Source organism: Pelophylax lessonae (genome assembly GCF_965119305.1).
Source record: "Pelophylax lessonae genome assembly, chromosome: 6".
Classification (NCBI taxonomy): Eukaryota; Metazoa; Chordata; class Amphibia; order Anura; family Ranidae; genus Pelophylax; species Pelophylax lessonae.
This window is the reverse complement of record NC_138773.1, coordinates 164,409,861-164,430,651: the sequence shown is the minus strand read 5'-3', so window position 1 is coordinate 164,430,651 and position 20,791 is coordinate 164,409,861.

Sequence of the window (20,791 nt, the reverse complement as noted above, 5' to 3'; positions counted from 1 at the left end):
GAACCTGTAACATATCCTGGTGAACCTGTACCATTGTTGCTACAGATTCCTGTATGAGCCCGAGCAGACGTACTGCCTCAGTAGATTGCTGAGTACGCCTCCTTAACTCATTTTGGACCTGATACTCATCAAGCAGCCTCTCGGCTACATCCAGCATAGATGGACGAAGTTGGGTAGGTGACAATCCCTCTGCATCTAAGGCTACCTGAAAGCAGAAGAAATAGACCAAATCATTATCAAACATCATGACTAAATATTTCAGATTAGTTTGACAACTTAACACCCCAAGCAGAACGTTGAAAAGTTTGATGTGCTTCTAATGAGTACTTGTTCATTGTAAGATTATCCAAGCTAGCAACACTTCTGATAATGGGTACATATTATATTGGTGTGACTAATATGACAAAGGCAAAAAAGATTCAACATGAAGGTGTTCCCAATTAACCCTGGTGTGGTAGGTTGTTTATGCTTTTGGTAAATCTGTTACTACACCAATGACTTTATACATCTACGTATGTTGTCTAAAATCTTGCCATCAATCGGCTACAGGACAACCCAACCAAATGATACCCATGAATTTGGACCTGGAAAATCAAAGACGGGCCGGACTTTAAAGATCCTGGATGTTTTTGGAACATTAGTGGCACACCAAATTATAACATAATTCCCTGATGTTCAAGATAGAACTCTTGTTGTGCTGGTGCATCGTCAGAATGTCATAGCACTAATTTAACACACACAATGTAAGCCACATCTAGTCCAAAATCAATGCTACCATTGAAATGTTACATGTGCACCTTGTTCCCTTATATCACATACCACAGCACTGGATGCAGAATCGTCGCCAGCTCCTGATCCAACTCCAGCTGCAACGTCAAGAGGGGCCTGATGTTCTTTTAAAAACAAAAAAAAAAAAACATGTTTAGTACATAACCTTAGTCAGTAATGATTATGGCCAGATTGCCCTCCTAGCTTCATGAATGAAGCATTGAGGCCAAACATTCAAAAGTGCTTTCCTGGGCTCATAGGACACTTGCTAAACCCTCCCAAAGGTTAAGAAGGCTTGGTCTGCCTACTAATGACGGCACCCATTAATGCTGTCAACTGTGTTTTGCAGGGTAAACATCTAAAAGGCAACACTCTTTCCTAAGAAAAAACATGTGTGTTAATGGGGTTAATAAGATTCAAAAAAACATTATTTGACTAGACATACCAACACCTTCCTCCAGGCCTAGCTGCACTGGGTGTGTTCCCTGCTGCGGATCTTCTGTAAAGGACATAGCAATATGAGCTATCTTGGAAAAAAAAAACATCTACATTGTTTGGCACAGTATGATATTGGACCTACCAGGAGGAGGGTCAGCACTGATGTCAACACCTGTGAGTCCGTCTGGTTCGCCAAGCTGCATGGGCTGTGGAGGGGCTGAGATCCGTGCTACAGATGAACAAATTGCAGGTTGGGGAAAACAAAAAAAGGACAATTGGAAGGGCAAGTATCACATTCTCTTAATGTCACACATAGGATAGTAGTTAATCTTTTCCAAACAACTCACACAATTGACATCCAAGATAATATCCTACCTCGGTGCAAAGCATCCGAATCTAAGTCCTCTCTGGGAAAGATGGTATCGGGTCCTATGATGTTCAAGAAAGGTAATTGATAATCCCAGAGAGAACTTCGTGCACGTTCATCCAGCCGACCTTGACGGTCATAAAGACCCTCCGCAGCCCATGCAATTAGCTTCTTCCGAACGGACCCACAGATGTCGTTGACCTTCTTCCGCACACTGTCACGGTGGCGAGGTGCTTCACCCAGTGCATTTACAGCATCCCGGATTTCATCCCACAATCTGTTCTTCTCTGTTACTGAGTAAGACGCGGCCCTGGTCCCATGTATCGCCTGATATCTGGCCATATAGGCGTGGACCAGGGCACAGCACTGATTGTGGGTGAAACGGGGAAGCCGGGGTAATGTGGACAAGCTGACTCTGGTGGACGGACCCGCTCCAGGACTACTGTCAGAAGAGCCAGCTTGTCCACTTGGTGTGTTAACACCTCCCCCGGCTTCCTCCTCCGGGATGGGGATGGTGGACTCCCTCATGGATACAGCTGGAGCCTCCCTCACACCAGAGCCAGACGATCTGCCCACCCTGCCCCCCCTGCCCCCCCTGCCCCCCCTGGCCCCCCTGGCCCCCCTGGCCACCCTGCCCCTTCTCATCCTTCCAGTGGGTGGGGCCATGGGAGCACGAGGTGGGCAGAGAATCTGGCTGTCCAGCAGCAGCAAAGAGCCCCAAACTCCTAAATCTGAAATGACAAAAGAGAAAACAGAAAAAACAGGATTTGCAGATTGCTCTTCATATACAGTATAATTAGTGAACAGTTACAGAACACACTTACCTAATGGCACAAACAGACTTGGTGGTGGTGGTGGTGGTAGTAGTGGGCAAAGAGCAGAAGAGGCTGCAAAGAAAAGAAAAAAAAAAACACATAAGAAAACGCATATGGGTACAAATCACACGAGGCCCTCCAAACACTTACCTAATGGCACAAACACGGTGGTGGTGGTGGTGGCAAAAAAAGCAGAAGAGGTTGCAAAGAAATGTAAAAAAAAAACACATAAGAAAACGCATAGGGGTACAAATCACACGAGGCCCTCCAAACACTTACCTAATGGCACAAACACGGTGGTGGTGGTGGTGGTGGCAAAAAAAGCAGAAGAGGTTGCAAAGAAATGTAAAAAAAAAAAACACATAAGAAAACGCATAGGGGTACAAATCACACGAGGCCCTCCAAACACTTACCTAATGGCACAAACACAGTGGTGGTGGTGGTGGTGGTGGTGGTGGTGGTGGCAAAGAGCAGAAGAGGCTGCAAAGAAATGGAAAAAAAAAACACATAAGAAAACGCATAGGGGTACAAATCACACGAGGCCCTCCAAACACTTACCTAATGGCACAAACACAGTGGTGGTGGTGGCAAAGAGCAGAAGAGGCTGCAAAGAAATGGAAAAAAAAAACACATAAGAAAACGCATAGGGGTACAAATCACACGAGGCCCTCCAAACACTTACCTAATGGCACAAACACAGTGGTGGTGGTGGTGGTGGTGGTGGTGGTGGTGGCAAAGAGCAGAAGAGGCTGCAAAGAAATGGAAAAAAAAAAAACATAAGAAAACGCATAGGGGTACAAATCACACGAGGCCCTCCAAACACTTACCTAATGGCACAAACACAGTGGTGGTGGTGGTGGTGGTGGTGGTGGTGGTGGCAAAGAGCAGAAGAGGCTGCAAAGAAATGGAAAAAAAAAACACATAAGAAAACGCATAGGGGTACAAATCACACGAGGCCCTCCAAACACTTACCTAATGGCACAAACACAGTGGTGGTGGTGGTGGTGGTGGTGGTGGTGGCAAAGAGCAGAAGAGGCTGCAAAGAAATGGAAAAAAAAAAAACATAAGAAAACGCATAGGGGTACAAATCACACGAGGCCCTCCAAACACTTACCTAATGGCACAAACACAGTGGTGGTGGTGGTGTAATCCTTTATAGGCAAAAGGAGGCTGCAAACATTAAACATACATGAGAAATCGCATGACCTACATACGTGCACATAATAAATTACAGTTATCAGGAAAGCAAAAATGGTGTCTTTGGAAGCTGGGAAGGTAAGGGGGCAGGTTTAGATGCCAAATCTAGACTGCACACCTTTAACAAACATGAGAAAACACATGTCCAAACCACATGCACATGGGGCCAACTGCCAATGATTAAAAGACACTTGAGGGGTTCCCAAGCTATTGTGGGTTGGAGGGGATTCACCATAGACAACTTAAGCACACCCAAGATAAGTACAAATTGTCTCCTTCCTTTTTTTTGGGAGAGAGAGATACAATTGTCTTACCTCCAGATAATGTAGGTTGTGGGTCACAGGGTCTTGCTAGCACATAAGAAACATCGATCTATAACATCCAGCAGCCATATTGGCCATGTGCTCCTTTTATAGCTGGCTCACAGGTGTGATAATTAGCGGCCGTTTCTATATATATCTGCGCATTCGCGAATTTGCGCGTTCAAAATGGAGGACGATATCCCAGACGCATTAGATGGTGCAATGCTGGCATTTATTGGTGCCTTGTTTGAGGAGGCCCTGGCACAGGAGGCAGCAGAAGGTGGGGAAGCTGCAGCAGCAGCAGCAGCAGCACCTCCAGCAGCAGCACCTCCAGTCCGTGTGCCCTTACCTCGCCAGCCACGCATTTTTGCTCCAAGGATCTATTTGGACAAGCTGCGGGATTCTGATGTCAGGAGGAAGTTCCGGCTCGAGCGAGGAACTATTCTACACCTCTACCAGCTCATAGCAGAGAAAATTGACCCGGACACACAGCGCGGCCATGCGGTGCCCGGCATGGCCAGATTGCTGGCCACTTTGTATATTTTAGGGCGTGGCAGCTTCCAAGCCACTTCGGGAAGTATCATGGGCATTAGCCAGCCCACAGTTTCAAGGGTGTTCATGTTGGTCATTAATGCCATAGTGGATATAGTGCCCAATTTTATCCACTGGCCACAGAATGAAAATGAGTGGAATGAAGTCAAGTTGGGTTTCTACCGGCGGGCACACATGCCGCAAATCCTAGGGGCAATCGATGGCACCCACATAGCCATTAGGCCCCCAAGGAGCCACGAAAGTGAATACCGGAACCGCAAGCAGTACCACTCCGTGAACGTCCAATTAGTGTGTGACGCCAAACAGCGCATCATGAGTGTCAACACTGGTCACCCAGGGTCGTGCCATGATTCCAGTATGTTAAGAACAAGTACTCTGTACGAGGTGTTTGAAAGTGGACAAATGCCCGAAGGGTGGCTTATTGGTAAAGTATTTTGTCTTAACAACATAAACTGTAAGATTACATAGACATAGGAATAAGCTACATCGGTGTACACCCTGATTTAAGCAAAGCCTACCTAAAATGGATGTGTTAGGAGTTGTCAGGCTGTTCACACACAACCAGATCAGCAGCTTAGCAGCTCACAAAAGAAAGATTTGCAAAGTTGTCTTTGAGTCCAATGAAGGTGGTTAACCAATGTGTAAATGGTGTCCTCTAGCCACCCAAAGAAAACCGACAAATGATTCCAATGGTATTGCCATATCCCCAAAGTACTTTGCATAAGTGAGTCAATATTGGTTTCCTCACTCTAGTTGCAGATATATTCCAGAAGTAAGACCTAGGCTAATGTAATAGGAACAAAATAGGGGCCAAGTTGGAACTTGCAAGAGAAACCCACCACTTTGTGTGTCCTTTTTCCCATTTGTATTAGTGATTTAGGCAGTTAGACAGAGTTGAGATGTTTCATATGATTTTTTGCAAACAGACGAGCAGGTTGTTTAGTAAAATGCCTAATTGTCTCCCATTTTGAGGAGTCATCTAAAGTCACATGATATGAATAACTAATGTATATTTTTCTTATTTTTCAGGGGATGCTGGTTACCCGCAGCTGACGTGGCTGATGGCTCCAATCAGGTACCCCCAGGGCCCAGCAGAGAGGAATTACAACAGGGCCTTGCGGAGAAGCCGGAGTATCATTGAGTTGACCATAGGTCTTCTCAAGTCCCGGTTTCTCTGCTTGGCCCGGCCTGGGGGTGAACTCCTGTACTCTCCTACAAAGGCTTCCAAGATCATCCTGGCGTGCTGCGTGTTGCACAACATGTGCGTTGCCCGGGATGATTCTTGGGAGCTGACGGAGGAGAGGGAGCCAGAGGTCCGTCAGCCGGCGGCCCCCAGGCGGCGGAGCACCGCTGCCGGTATGGCCACCCGGAATACCCTGGTTGCTAGCCACTTTACATGTAAGTACTGTAACCGGTCAAGATAGGGCATGTGTATTAATTAGCTAGTTAGCAGAGGTGCCACTCACAGGGAGACAGAGGGTGATTATCATCTGCCAATGACACTTGCCATTGTAGATAAAGTGTAGTCAACATTGGTAAAATTGTGTTACTTGAGCAAAAACATGCACCTCTAACCATAAACATGTTGGTATTGTGAATAGTGTAAAGGGCTGAGAAGAGCTGGCAGGTGTTTATTTGTGTCTATGCCACCTGTGTAGTTATTGATAACATGAACGGCTGCTTGGTATCTTATGGTGTTGTAATTTTCCAGAACATCAACATCTTGGAATCATGGCACGTACCATGGGAAGCCTGTGGTGATGGGCTGTCTGGCGTCACAGGTGTGTATTCAAATGTTTACATTAATGATTTCTGGTTTGTGTAAGTTGGCATAAAATGTGTTATTTCACTCGTGATGTCGAAATTAAATGAAGTTCAGAATGAAGCAAACAGGCATTAAGATGTGATTTTCATTATGAAATGTCTTATCCTTTGTTTTATTTTTCCAGGAGTGGTACTGCTTGCGGGTGTAGGTGGTAGAAACCCACCTTGATGGACTCCACTCATTTTCTTTTGTGGTCAGTGGATATTTGGTAAGGCACATGGCCAATGACCAACATGAACACCCTGGAACTTCGAAAGTGGCTTGGAAGCTGCCCAGCAACCTTGCCATGCCTGTCCCCTATGAGCTGGTAGAGGTGCAGAATGGATTCTGAACTCTGCCGGAAGTTGTGGAAGACATCAGAATCCCGTAGCCATGGAGCAAAGATCGTGGTCTGGCGCTGTAAAGGCACACGGACTGGAGAGTGACAATATTCTTTTGCTGCATCCCTCCTTCTGCTGTCATTCTCAAATAAATAAATACATTAGAATTGAACATGTGTTTTTTTGTTTTGTGTGGGTGCCTACAGACAAAAGGGCCATCCACACTGTAAGATTTAGAGAAGACTTTATCCTTCAGATTGACATTTTCTATGTAGTGCAAGGGCCTGCCTGATTGCATCCAAATTGAAAGTGTTGAGGTTTGAGCTTCTATTATATGGTTTGGTTAAGTCTACAGGAAAAAGTCTAGACAAATTGTTAGTGTATGGCCCATTAAGCTGCCAAGGCCGGAGTTTTGCACTTTGCATGCTGCTTGTACTGGTGATGTGAGGGGTTGTAATGTAGAGTAGGGATGTGACAGTGTTGTGTTGAGGTGTGAGGCAAATGTAGTGTTGGACTATGAGGGTCTGTGTTGTTGAAATATGGAGAGAGTCCAATATCAGACATCTATGTTTATTGGTCAAGAAATTGTAAGAACCATGGTAAATATGTAAAGAATTGCATCTCGATAAAACTAGGACCACACTCATAAAATCAAAATTGTGTTGTTTCCATTGATGTGCTTGAAATTTGTGTAGGACACCCCCCTCCCCCCCCAAATTCAAGATAGTTTAAAAAAACTGTTTAAAAAAATGAGAGTGAAAAGAGATCCCAAGTGTAGTGATGTGATTTGAACCCATGACGTTGTGAACTGCAGTGAAGTTGCAAAGCACTTAGCTATTGTGCAGAATAAAGCTGTATGGTGGAAAAAATGGAGTGTGTTAAGGCTAAAAAGCACATATAGCTAAAGAACTAAACATTGTATGGAATGTGGGAAGAAGACCATGGTAAAATTGTGAGGTTTCATCTTGCCCTGAAGTAGGGTAGGGGTTTGGTCACTTGCCTTTGGTACTTTCCTTCATAAGATCGATTCGACACACAGACAAGATCAAAAAAACACTTAAAATGGTGTAAGCTTGCAAGCGCTTCTGAGTGTAACATTATTTAGCAATATATATGATGTAATCCGTTACATTTTAGCAATATAAACAAAAAAAGAAAATAAAAAAAGTAGGTGGAGATGGTAAGCCTCGAACCTACAGCAGAGGGAGATGAATTACAGACATGTGATGTGTGCACTAATCCACTAGCCCACATCGCTATGTGAAACTGCTATAAGCACGAAGACATACGTTTGCGAATTGGCGAAGCCGCGATCGTAAGTGAATCCCGCTGACGGCGGAATTCATTATTGCTGTTTTACTCGCCAATTCGCCGCAGCGCCAGTTAATTGATTTGAACGCGGCGAAACTGAAACACGTCATAGATGTTTGAAGCTGCAGTTTCTTTAAATCCGGCCCTATGTATCTACCAAGGTGCATAGTGAATAAATTAGAAAAGGGTGAATTTGAGACTAGCAGTACCCCTAAACAATCATCAGGAGACTAGATGAAAGAATCCAAAAGTGCATACAAAGGTGCATACAAGAGTGACCAAACCTAATATAGTTACATAGTTACATAGTTACATAGTAGGTGAGGTTGAATAAAGACAATAGTCCATCCAGTTCAACCTGTGTAGGTGTGTGTGACTGTAATCATCTAACATAGCCCTTTATCTCCTGATCCTTGAGATGTAAGTCTAAGAGTCTTTTGAAAGTCACCATACTACCCGCAGAAACCACCTCTTGTGGTAGACAATTCCACAATCTTGTAGCCCTAACAGTAAAGAACCCCCCACGTTGCCTGAGGTTAAAACGCTTCTCCTCTAATCGCATTGTATGTCCTCGAGTCCTCATGCAATTCCTTCGAATGAACAGCTTTTTTTCTAAGCTGAGATCCCCATTAAGATATTTATAAATTGCTATCATGTCCCCTCTCAGACGTCTCTTCTCCAGGGAAAATAAATTGAGCGATTGCAGCCGCTCTTCATAGGTAAGGTCCTCCAATCCCCTAATTAGTTTAGTTGCCCTTCTCTGGACTCTCTCCAGCTCCAACACATCCCTCCTGAGGACTGGCGACCAGAACTGGACAGAATACTCCAGATGCGGTCGGACCAGAGTTTTATAAAGTGGAAGGATTATAGTCTTATCTCTGGAATACATCCCTTTCTTTATGCATGCTAATATTCTGTTGGCTTTGGAAGCTGCCGCTTGGCATTGCATGCTGTTGCCTAATCTATCATCAACCAAGACTCCCAGATCTTTCTCCATTTTTGAGTCCCCCAAGGGTTCCCCTCCTAACATGTATTGTGTTTTTATGTTTTTGATCCCCAAGTGCAAAACCTTACACTTCTCCACATTAAACCTCATTTGCCATGTCGTTGCCCACTCCGTAATTTTGTCCAGGTCATTCTGTAGGATATCTGCTTCATGCTGTGCAGTTATTGCCCTGGCCAATTTTGTGTCATCTGCAAAAATTGATAACGAACTACTGATCCCGTCCTCAATGCTGTTTATGAATAAATTGAACAAGGTTGGTCCCAGGACTGAGCCCTGGGGCACCCCGCTTACTACCTCAGCCCAGTCTGAGTATGCGCTGTTTATTACCACCCTTTGGACACGGCCTTTTAGCCAGTTCCGTATCCAAGAGCAAACCCTGCTGTCGATACCTGCAGACCTTATTTTATAAATTAAGCGCTTGTGGGAAACTGTATCAAACGCCTTAGCGAAATCCAAGTACACCACATCCACTGGTCTGCCCCTATCTAGCTCACAGCTCACTTCCTCGTAGAATGCTAAGAGATTGGTTTGACAAGAACGCCCATTTGTAAACCCGTGTTGGTTACTACTGATGATGTTGTTGTCTTTAGCATACTCTACGATATAGTCCCTTATCATCCCCTCCAGAAGTTTACATACTATTGATGTCAAACTGACAGGCCTATAATTTCCCGGGATATGTCTCTGGCCCTTTTTGAATATCGGAATCACGTTAGCCTTCCTCCAATCCCCTGGTACATCTCCTGTCCTAATACTGTCAGCAAAGATTAGGAACAGTGGTCCAGATACAACCATACTGAGTTCCTTGAGCACTCTTGGAGGAGGAAAAGGGAGAAACCACTCACCCAGCCAGGCAATGACCCCGCTCTAAGATCCGCAAGTGTATCCTAGTCTGTAGCCTGGTTCACGTAGTACAGAGAGAGCCGTGTCCGGCTTTCTACTCCGCTGCGGGTCTATAAATAGGCTGGTCACGCCAGAAATGACGCGGCCGTGACTGGCCTCTGTATGTCACTTCCGGCGCGGGCACCATCTTGCGGGCTTAACCAGCGTGAAGCGCAAGCGAATCGGTAACACGCCGATGACAACCTGCAAACAAACCCGCCCATGAAAGGGGGGGCGGAATCGGGGACATGTAAGGGGAAAAAAGATGGAAAAGCTTCAACCCAGACCCCGGCTTGGCGCCCGAGCACTTACCACAGAAAAAGGAAGAGTCCATATAACCAGGCACACGTCTCACATATATCCTGGGGCAAATAATGTCACTATCAGCGGATATCTGTAATATATTTGTAGCACATGGTCCTACTTAGATATAAGTGTGGGTTGATTCTATAAGTTATCACAAAAATCCATACACAGTTAAATCAAATCTATAACAAAAATTACATAAAAATCAACATAAGCAAATACAGATATTTTGAAAAACAACATATTTAGCATTTAGAGGGAAAGGGGAGGAAGGAGACACAAAAGGGGGGGGGGGGAAATAAATGAGGGCAAAAATGAGAGAAAATTATGATGTACAAAAACATGGGCCCTTGAGGCATAGAATATGTTTTTTTCTCCCTTTCATTCTAAAAATGGTTTAAATGATATAGCCGTATTGAGGCCAGGGGGCTTAGTAGCCTGTAATTGATAAATCCACCTAACCTCACTTTTTAGAATGGAGTTATCAAAGTTCCCACCACGTGGGTTTCCCTTGATAGTTTCCAACACAGAAAATTGGATGGTGTATGGGTCGAAACTGTGGTTGAGACCCACATGTTTGCATTTAGGGGTATATACCATGCCAGTGTCAATGTAGTATAAGTGGTCGTGTATGCGGCGAGCAAATGCTCCTTTGGTTTTGCTGACATAAAACGAACCACAGATACAACTGGCAAGGTATACTACGCCTTCAGTTTGGCAAGTGGCATAGAAGCGGGGTTTAAGCATACCCCCACGTGGAAGGGGGAGTGTGTTCCCCTCTCTCACCCATGGGCATTCTGCACATTCGCCACAACGGAATGTGCCAAAGCCACCAGTAGCACCCATTAGGGTCTCATCCTGTTTTTGGTAATGACTGTGGACCAATTTGTCCCTGAGAGAGGGTTCTCTGCGATAAACAATCTCAGGTGATTGTCGGATATACTTGGAAATAGTAGTATCATCAGTGAGAAAGTGCCAATTTTTTTCCAATAGATTTCTAATTATCTGATGATGTGAATTGTATTTGGTAATGATTTTTGTGGTATTGAAGGATTGTTTGATACGAGATCCAAAGATCAGGTTGTCTCTGGGCTGTGCTATAGTCCTGTTGTAAGCCTTTCTGAGTACATTCTTACTATAGCCACGTGCCAGTAGCCTTTTCTGTAAGGCCCTGGCTTCACGCTCAAAATCACTGTCCAATGCGCAGTCCTGAGATATTGAGAATAGGGAATGCTACGTACAAGTGATCAAGGATGACCACTTGAACTGTGCAGGATGGTATTTCCTGCTGTAGCCTTATGGTACAACGAGGTATGTAAAGTACCATCTTGATTCAAAAAGACAGTTGTGTCTAAAAAAGGTATGCTGGTAGTATTGTGTTGGACAGTGAATTTGAGGTTGAAATTGTTATGAGAAATATACCCAACAAAGGCAAAGAGTTCAGTAGATGTTCATGTCCACACGATGAGTATGTATCGATGAGATGTATGTATCGCCACAAAGCAAGGTGGCGCAGATACATCAAGGCAGCATCATCGGCAAACAGCTCCCTTTCACACCCCTCCAGGTACAGGTTGGCGTACGATGGGGCACAAGATGTCCCCATCGCCACCCCCTGTACCTGGACGTAGGTGACGTCGCCAAACGTGGAAACGTTTGAGCAAAGTATATGGTCCAGGAACTGGATAACAAAGTCGGCCATGGGCCATTTGGTTTGAACCTGTTCTTTGAGAAAAGTGGAAATCACCTCAACTCCCCTCGAATGAGGTATGCTCGAGTAGAGTGCCTCAATGTCCATGGCGACCAACAGAGACCCTTCAGGTACTGTAAGGCCCTCTACCACTCTCAATAACTCTAATGTGTCCTTAAGGTATAAAGGTAATCGGACAACATGTGGACGAAGCTGGTTGTCCAAGAATTGACTTGCCGGTTCAGTAATAGAGCCCATACCAGAAACAATAGGGCGGCCTTGTGGCCTATCTAAGCACTTATGCACTTTTAGAAATGAATAGAATGTTGGAAAGATAGGCCATTTAACGTTCAGAAAATCATAAGGATCCTGATCAATGATACAAGATTGCAAGGCATTGAGTAATATGGATTTGAACCGTGTTTTGAAATGCTTGATGACATCCTGAGACACCGGTGTATACCAGTCTTGATTTGACAGAATGTCATTGCACATATCCTCATACTGATGTCTGTCCATGAAGACCACGTTTCCACCCTTATCGGAGGGCTTAATTACAACGTGGTCATTATGGACTAGTCCATCAAGGGAAAATTTTTGGGAAGGTGACAGATTGAAGATTCTAGTAGTACGAAGTCGCAAATTATCAATATCTCTCAGGGTTTGTTTTAAAAACGCCCATATAGCGGGACAGGTCTGAAGTTTGGGAAACTTGGTTGACTTATCTTTGAACTTACGGGAGTGGGTTCATCATCTTTCTCATCATCACCAGATGACGAGGAGTCTGACGATTGAGCTTGGGTAATAGTTTCATTTTCATCCAATAATTGGATGAGTATTTTGAGGGTGCGGAGGGAGACACGTAGATTGTCTATACTTTTGTCTTTATCAAAGAGGTATTTGAAGGTGAGACTTCTGGCGAAAAGATGGATATCTTTCACCAACTCAAATTTATTTAATCCCCGAAGAGGACAAAAACTTAGGCCCAATTGAAATATTGCCATTTCCTCTTTAGATAATTAATATGATGAAATATTAATGATGTCAAGGGGAGTCGGGTCTGGCTGGGACCATTGACATGGATTTAAACAAGGGGGTGGGCAATTGAAAGGGGTATTTGTTGGAATATCATATGAATCGGTTTTCGAAATTGGGCATACACATGTAATATCCCCAATTACATTGTGCTCAGTGTTTGTTGTGATAGTGTGGGGTGTTTGATGACAAATGGATTGAGTGTGCCCAGTCTTTTGTTTTCTGTGTGAAGATGAGGGAGTGGGGTCCCTAAAGGAAGTCCTAAAGAGAGGTCCCTAGAGGAGGAATGAAGATCAGGGTGGCTTTTGCCACTCCTAGGGATTGCTCCTGAATCACATGAAATATTAGGAGTAAGGGTTAATTTAGCACTGGGTATAGGTTGTGGGGAAATTTCTTGTTTCCTACCTTGTTTATCATCATATAGGGGTGTGTCACTATTGCCCCCATTGTTTAGTTTGCGTGTTTTGCCCCCTCCCTGTTTGTTTCTACCTGTTTTATTTACTGATTTGTGGGAAGATGCCGAGGATGCTAATGACAATTCCGAGTCTGATCTGTAAGTAATGTTTGTTTTATCGGACAGAAGTCTAGATGGCTTATGTCTACGTAATTGGAAGGCTCTTTGCCATTTATATGCATACCCTCCCATAAAGGCCAGTTTGGTCTTTTTTAGCAAGGAGGTTTTTGTTATAATTTTCCAGGTGTGTAATCAGATCTTGTTCTTTTTTGGCAAAGTCTGCATTCCTACTTAGAACCCTATTCTTTGTCTGCAGGGTTTCAATGTCCCTATCGATCTCAGGCAGGTCCAATTTATACTTGTCCCTAAGCATCTCCATCATTTTGGAGGTACATTGGGTCAAGTTTTTTTCCCATTTCGCCTTAAAATTCACATCATTGACCTCAAACGAGGGGAAGATCTGGACCCGCAGACCTAGAGGGTTCAGACCCTCCCCTATGTTTTTGTCAAAGAATCGAATGTTCCAACCAAGGTTGGACTTCCTCTCCAATAGTCTTTTGAGTTTTTAAAAAAATACCTCCAAACCAACATCCATAGGTGTTTCCGTAATGCATGTTCTCTGAATAGTATCCAGGAAATTGTCCTAATTGGTACCACTAAATTGTGTCATCCTGAGAGAGAAAAGAAAGAAAAAGAAAAAAAAAAGGGAAGGGAAAAAGAAAAACTACGGCTACACCCACATATGCTACTTAGATACACAAATGAATAATCTAATACTTGATAGTACAACATATATATATATACACATTAGCTATCAAATAAATATCAAAATTTTTTTATTGTGAGCCAGTGTTCCACCCCAGATGAATACATAGAAAAAAGAGAAAGGGGGCACTGGTTCACATAAAAAAACACCGATCATTGCCACATCCCTAAGACACAATGAAAAGTAGAAATTGGGTGAGGGAGTGGTCCAACATATAGTCAAGCTGGAAGCTAAAAAAAGATGTCCGGACTCCACCTCACCAGGAACATGGGACTTTAGGGCAAGGATAATATGGTGGTAATAAAGTTAGATCAGGACTAACAATATATAAAAATGTTAAATTGTATTACAAAAAAGAAAAATTTAAAAAAGACATAAGATATAAAACCAGAAATACAGACATGTACATCAACGTTACAAACTTCCAACGAAAGAATCAATAATATTGGTAAAGTGGATTACAGAGGTCCTACACCTTGAACTTCCCTATGGGTATGCACTGGACCAGGCTTAAACCAGCAGGTCATTTTCAACTAGCTGTACGTCGCTTCCATTTGGGGTATCTCTTCTAGTGTGTAAAAACCTCAGGTAGATCTTACAGAGATATAGCACGATATCTTTGTATACTGTGAACTCATCCATGTCATTTATTGGGGAGAAGGATATCCCTCGTTGTAGAAGATGGAGGGGGGCGGGGGGCCAAAGGAAAATCAGATAGATTAATTACCTTCATATCTTCCACTGAAGTTGTTGTTTTCTCTAATCCCTCTGATTTCTCTGGCTTCTCGTCTGTTCCCCGCCCCTCCCCGACTTCTGATTTGGGTCATTTGGTCTGCCCTGTACTTGAGAGTGTGCCTCAGTATTCCCCTCTACCAAACCCCCCCCCCCCCCCCCCACCATTCTAAAAAAGTAACTGTTTTGATGTTACTGTCCTCATCTGTGTCACTTTGTGATTTATTGCCTTTAAAACGTGATCTGGAACGGGTGAACCGTCTTCTTGATTGACTCCTATTGCGGCGGATTGTGAGATCAAATATCTTTCTTCCAATCATCCAGGTTGCGTCTAAAATTGGATTGTTTTGTGACTTCCAGGTTATGTTGTGTTCTATCTATTTCTTTTTTGAGGCATTCATTTTGTTTTTTAAATGAATCAGTGTCCTTATAGGGTTCTAGTCCTTCAGAGCTTTCCTCAATTAATTTTCTTAGTTCAGTCAGTTGTATCTCTTTCTCTTCAACTATCAACTTCATCACCCCCACTCCATGTTCTATACAGAGTGCCTTCCATTTTGGAAGGAACCTGTTTTTTTGTATAAGCTCAGCTGGTTCTACTTTGTCTCGTAACCTTCTCTGAATGATTTTGTGTTCAATGTATGTCTCCAAAAAGGAGACATCCCATTTTCTATTCAAATGTTTAGTCAATAGTTTTCTATGTTGCTTGAACCAATTTCTAACCTCATCCTCTTGATTTCCAGCCAAAGTGGAATCTTTTTGAAATGCAGATTTAATTTCCTGGTCTATTTCATCTCCCAACACAAATGCCATGGTGACTTTCCTAAATAACAATATGTTACCTCTAACGTATTATTTTGCAGCTGGGCTATCTCTGAAAAGCCTATGGAAAGGATCACCAGTGATCCAAAACCTCAATGAAAATAAAAAGTGAATGCAGCTTTGACTTCACCTTAACGCATATAAACAAAAAACACCCTGTACAGACACAAGAGAAAGAAGCTATATGTTTGACAAAAATAATTGGCAGAGGGATACTCCAATAAAAACTATGAACTTAAATCAATTAGATACAAATTGTCTAGATACCCGGCTGCATATGCTAACTTTTATGCGAGATGATGACACTGCACAAAAAACAAAAATAAGACACTAGACAAACTTTTAACACGTCCAGATGCAAGGTGCACCTTGCGTTCAATCCCTCAACCAATTTGTCGTGTAACTAATAATTTGTTCAGGTGGTACTTTACCAACTCTTCACTCATTTTCAGAATATGCCGTGCTATGAGTAGCCAAACCATCTGCTCTGATGCTATCCAATTCCTGTGTGAGTCACACTAGGAATATGCCAAAGGATGCAACTCCCGTCCATACCGGTCACAGCATGCGAGTCCAGAAACCCTTGCCGCTTGCTCCACAGCTCGCCACTCATCCGGGGATCATCAGAGTGGTGTCTCAGCTGTTAGTGAAGTCAACATGTTTTACAATGCTAATGCAAAGCTTTGTCTGGACGTTGGATGGTTCTCTGCCGGTTCCTTTTCAATGGGTCTCCATGGCAGTAAAACCACCCTTTATGTTTATATAAAAGGCAAGCAATTAGCAAAATTAGCAGTTAAAATGGATACTGTTCCTATAGTATAAACATGAGGGTGGTTTCACTGCCGAGATGCCACACTGATGATCCCCGGATGGGTGGGGAGCTGTGGAGCAAGCGGCAAGGGTTTCCAGATCTGCACGCTGTTACTGGTATGGACGGGAGTTGCATCCTTTGAGGAGGACCTAGTGGGATTCACACAGGAATTGGGCTGCAGTGGATAGCATCAGAGCGGATAGCGCGGCTACTCAGAGCACGGCATATTCATAAAATTAGTGAAAATGAGTGAAGAGTTGGTAAAATACCACCTGAACACATTAGATCTGAGCTGATGATGCGGCAACTCATAGCATGGCATATTCAGAAAATGAGTGAAGAGTTGGCAAAGTACAACCTGAACAAATTAGACTGTCTCTACATATAATTCCATATGCCGCATATGCTATGAAGTCGATACACAGGGGATCCCCTATTGTTTGTACATTGTTTGCCATGCCTCGGTCAACACACTTATGATACTGTCCCAGTTCTCATTTCTGGGAACAGGTGAGATGGTATACACTGGGGAAAAGACCAAAAGTTATATCAATTACCCCCACACAGCATAGGAAGATGACAAATATGTCTATCCCTAGAGGGGATCTATATCCTATTACTGTACATACAGTCTAAACTCTAAATAAACTTTTTCTCCCCAGCATTATCCTCTGGAGGCTTACAGTTCTACACACCTTCTTGGACTTGGTCAATTCATCATACAACATTAGGAGTGACCCCAGATCGGACATTGGCCAACACGGGGCCATCCTAGCATTGGGTGGCCATTCCCCTGACTCGTGGGTTCTATCCCTCCCTTTTGCTCCTCCCTCTCCCCCCCTCCCTTTGTTTCTTAGTGGTTCTCCACAGCTTAAGCTCCCAGGGGCTTGCCCTCAGAGGAATTCCTAGTTACACACCGAATTGCTTAGGGGATTGAAACAGCGGTGCCGTTGGAATTCTGTCTGAGTGCAAGGAGCACCTGGCATCTGGGTGTGTTGTTATACATGTTTGTATAGCGTCTTGTTTTTTGTTTTTTTGTGCACAGTTTTGTCATCTCACATAAATGTTAGCATATGATTTATGTTGCATTCGGGTATCTAGACAATTTGTATCTAATTGATTTAATAAAGTTCATAGTTTTTATTGGAGTATCCCTCTGCCAATTACTTTTGTCAACCATATAGCTTCTTTCTCCTGTGTCTGTACAGGGTATTTTTTGTTAATATTTTGTCCTGTGTGTGTAAGTTTAATACTCAAATTCATGCTGTGGAATCCAGAGAAGATCACATTGAATCTAAGATGGGTGAATTTTCTACCACTATTAATGACCTTGTAGATGCCCATGATGGGAAGAAAGGGGAAATGGAGTGGGTCAGGGCCAAACTGTTTGACATGGAGGACAGATCCAGGAGAAATAATTTGAAGATTAGGGGGATCCCTGAGACTGTTCTACAAGCAGATCTCCGCTCCTATGCCACCATTATGTGTAAATCATTCTTGCCTGCCCTCTTAGATATGGACCTCACTGTTAGGATTGGATTGACCTGCTGGTGGCACTGTGCTGCTCTGGGCTGATTTCTGCAGTTCCAGTGTCCACTAGCAGGTTTCTCCCAGAAGCCATCAGGCTGTAATGATCAGTTACACCTGTGTTCAGCTGCCAGGTGGCTATTTAAGGCTGCTCCTCCCTTTCCCTAGTGCTTCACTATATTCTGATTGCCTCCTTGTTGCCAGAGCCTTGTTCCTGAAACATACCCATAATTATCCTGTACCCCTCTGCCTTGCACCTGCTCTGTGCCCTAGTACCCAGTTGTGAACCCCCCTTGAATTCCTGTATTAGCTGTAACCTTAGTCTCTTATTATATTGTAAATATTTTTAGATAGTCAGTTCTTAGGTTCAATAGTTATTTTGTCTTTGGGGTTGGTTCATGTTTGCTGGAGTTTCCTATGTTCATAGTTTGCTGTATATGCTTGTTCACTTTAAGGATATCTACATTGTTTAGTCTCAGTTTCCATGTTTAGTTACATATATCTGGTCTCCCTAGCTGCTGAATTCTGACACAACAGTGATGTCCACTTACGACCAGATCAGCTACACTTTGGAACTGGGAGCCAGTTGCTTTTGACTATTTTGTTTTATTTTTTCAAGATGCTTAGAGCAAAGGTTATTTGTCATGTGCAGCTTGCAGTAGAAGATAAAGATCGTTGTTGTTCATTTTGGCAGGATCTCACTGAGGAGGTACTGTTGAGAAGCATTCTGATAGCACTTGCATTAGCTGTTGAGGGCAGATTCTCCCTTAGCAAAGTTCAGGCCTGTTCTGAGCTATTATTTCAGTTTATCTCTCAGGGCCATGCTATTTTCACTCCTCAATTTACTATGTTCCAGGATGGATTTTTGGGATGGCTGCTGAAACATTGTGCAAGTTCTTTTTTCCAGCAGTATTCAGCCTATTCACAACAAGTGTTTTTGGATTGTATTACTGCTGTGCACTCGTTAATTGAGCAATGTAAGCAAGGGAAAGACAAACTGACTTTAGTTCACTCTCTGCTACAAGTCTGGTCAGAGATCCTATCCCTAGTTCTAGATGAGTCACATAAAGTCTAATCTGCTGCTAAAAAAACAAGAATCTCTTCCTCTGTTACCCTTAGCAACCACATCTGCTACTGAGTGTTTTTTTTACCTCCTGTAGATCAGTACCCTGCCACCAGTAACCACACTTACTCTCTATGTTATCCATTGACCTCTGTATGTAACCCACTGAAGGCTCCCCCTGCAGTACCATTACCCATAGCAACGTCTCAGGCTTCTTCCTATACTTCTGCTACTCTTCCCTCTATTCTCCCCAGTACTGTTACTACTTTTCCATCAGCAGTACACTCTGGTCAGCACAATGCAATTACTTGCAGGACTCCAGTATCTAAGCCCAAAAAGAAACAGAACTTTTCTCCTGCTCTTACAACTTTGCCACTATCCATGTTGCCTGCTGATGGTGTCCAATCCTCCTCCATGCTGCTGACTGCCGATGGTGTCTAGTCCTCCTCCATGCTGCTGACTCTCAATGGTGTCCAGTCCTCCTCCATGTTGCCACTTGTCAATGGTGTCCAGTCCTCCATGCTGCCGCCTGCTGAAGGCATCCAACCTTCCTCCATGCTGCCGCCTGCCGAAGGTGTCCATCCCTCCTCCATGCTGCTGCCTGCTGATGGGGTCCATCCCTCCTCCATGCTGCCACCTGCTGATGGTGGCCCATCCCTCCTCCAATGCTGCTGCCTGCCGATGGGGTCCATCTCTCCTCCATGCTACCTGCTGATGGGGTCCATCGCTCCTCCATTTTGCCACCTGCCAATGGGGTCCATCCCTCCTCCATGTTGCTGCCTGTTGCCAAGGCTGCCACGGGTGACCTGCAGCCTGCTGCCTATCTAGACTATGATGATACCTGGGCTGCTGCCCAGCTGGACTATGCCAATTCACTACTTACTGTTAAGCGGGACTCTGTTGACTGGGTTTAGCTCCCGCCTGCTGATGTGTCTGAGGCTTCTGAAGTTCTAGTGTTATGTGGCCTAAATGGGTTGTCTGTGTGGGTTAAGATCCCTACTGTTGCTCATCCCAAGTTCTTTTCACAGCCAGCTGATCTTGTTATGCCAAGGCCAGGAGGTACAGATATCCACTCTGAACATGAGAACTGCATCTGCTGTTAAAGCCCCAGGGGCCATCTCTGGGATCCTGGGTACATTTGGGAACCCTAGTTAAGTAACCTGAGTGGCAGGTAAAATACAGAGAAGTCTCTAGCAACACAGAGAGAAGGTCCAGTTGTGATGGGACACCCTAGCGTCAGGATACCTGCATGGTCCAGGGACTCTGGCATTAGAAGTTCAGGTATCTTTCAGTGTCACAACATTTGGACACAGGCTGCTTTTAATAATGGGAAGCCTTCAGTGTTTCACCTCCTTAGGGATCTGACCAACAGGAAACCCAGCCAGTTTTGGGTGGGGTTCTAAGACCTTAGCGGTGCGGTACCCAGTCGACTTGCAGATCCCAGTGTTGGTGCCCTATGGAGCATCTGTAGGCCGCTCCTTAATTGGGGGAATCTGATAGGATTGAGTTCACCTGCTGGTGGCACTGTGCTGCTCTGGGCTGATTGCTGCAGTTCCAGTGTCCACCAGCAGTGTAATGATCAGTTACACTTGTGTTAAGCTGCCAGGTGGCTATTGAGGGCTGCTCCTCCCTTTCCCCAGTGCGTCACTATTCTGATTGCCTCCTTGTTGCCAGAGCCTTGTTCCTGATACATAGCCATATCTATCATATACCCCTCTGCCTTGCTCCTGTTTTCTGCCCTATTACTCAGTCGTGATTCCCCCATTCCTTGCATTCCTGTATTCCCTTGTCCCTTATTATATTGT